Here is a 1,876-nt window from a genome sequence, read left to right as displayed (position 1 = left end):
AACTAGAACAGAACTAGAACAGAACTAGAACAGAACTAGAACAGAACTAGAACAGAACTAGAACAGAACTAGAACAGAACTAGAACAGAACTAGAACTAGAACAAAACAGAACAGAACTAGAACATAACTAGAACAGAACTTGAACAGAACTAGAACGGAACTAGAACAGAACTAGAACAATATGCCAATTGCAGGGTATTTCAATAATAAAAACCAAACTGCTACAAAATAACATATTTTTGGAATAAAAATTATACAATTTTCTCTCAAGCATTTCTGTTACTATTGTAGTTATTGTTGTAGATAATAATCTTAACTTTCATACATACTTGTCTGCATATACATATATATAGTAGGTAATATGTACATACACATATGTATATATAACGAATATGTATAAAATACATATTTATGTATATATGGCACTTATTTATTATCATTTATTTGTAAGTTTTACTATATTTAAGTTTTAAAAGGAACCAGAGATCTTTATATATAAATGTGTATATGTATTGTCCTTTGTTCCTTAATATTTCAGGATGTAGACCAAAAAAAAAGAAGTCAAGAAAAAAAGAACATATGTTTCATATTATATAAAATAACACAATTTGTGACAACTATTGACACTTGTATTATTAGCACAAGTATTTCTTTACAATATCATTGGGTTTCATTTTTTCTTCATTTACTTGGTTTTAGAAGGTTACATACATATATTATACACTTTGTTCCTAATATTGTATTTGATAAATATTTGATTTAAACAAGTGAAATGTTAGGAAATTGGATAAATGGAACAAGATAAAGGCAAAAACAAACTTAAGCAAAAACTTTAAGTTTAATACAATTTTATTAGAAAGTCTTTAAGGCAGTTACAAATGCTATTGAAAATCAAACATTTAATAACCTTTAAATTAATTCAAAAATTTCAACTTTCAAATTAAATTTACAACATTTTGAGTGTTTTTGATGTAAAGAAAAAAAAAGTCCCATAAACTGTCAAAACCACTTGTTAGGAGAGTACCAAGAAAATGACAAATAAAATCAAACAAACTGTTCAGGCAGCCCACAAAAAAATATTGTACAAAATATAACTTTGACACCAAAAGTGTCAAACAATTTTAACTGAAAAAGCAAAACTCAAACAGAATCTTACAACACAACAACTTAACAACTCAAAACAAAAATCAATAAACCTCAAAACAAAAAAAAAAAAATCAAATATAAAACCAACACACAAAAAAACTTGGCTAAGAAATCAAAAACATTTAGACAAAAAATTACTCAATAAAAAAAGCACAAAAATATTAAAACATTAAAAACCAACATAGATAACCAAGTCCATAAACCATTTTACAAATGAAAAAAATTTCAAATTTCTTTTTGTTACCACTTAGAAATAGACGGCAACAAGTTAAAGTGTTTATGATTTAAATATATGAAACTAGAAAAAATTTGAAAATTTGCATAGAAATTGGAAATTTTCTTGTATTTCCTTGTGTTACTTTATTATTGAGAATATAAAAAAGTTCTAAAAATATTTGTTAGTATTGTTGAGATAAAAGGATACAGAATGCTTTTGTTATGTTAAAATGAAGACTTCCTTCCGTTTGTTTAAAGGCTTGAATCTTAAAAAAAGAATTTATCTAAATTAATATTTTTTTAAGATTCGTATAAATTCTACTATTAAGACACCCTACAGTTTACAATATTTTTCAATTTGTCAGATAATTTAGGTTTGAGTGTATATTAGTTAAAGTTCTATTTTAGTTTTGTTCTAGTTCTGTTCTAGTTCTGTTCTAGTTCTGTTCTAGTTCTGTTCTAGTTCTGTTCTAGTTCTGTTCTAGTTCTGTTTTAGTTCTGTTCTAGTTCTGT

The sequence above is a fragment of the Lucilia cuprina genome, chromosome 2 (genome assembly GCF_022045245.1).
Source record: "Lucilia cuprina isolate Lc7/37 chromosome 2, ASM2204524v1, whole genome shotgun sequence".
In the NCBI taxonomy this organism is placed as follows: domain Eukaryota; kingdom Metazoa; phylum Arthropoda; class Insecta; order Diptera; family Calliphoridae; genus Lucilia; species Lucilia cuprina.
This window is presented reverse-complemented; position numbering follows the sequence as displayed.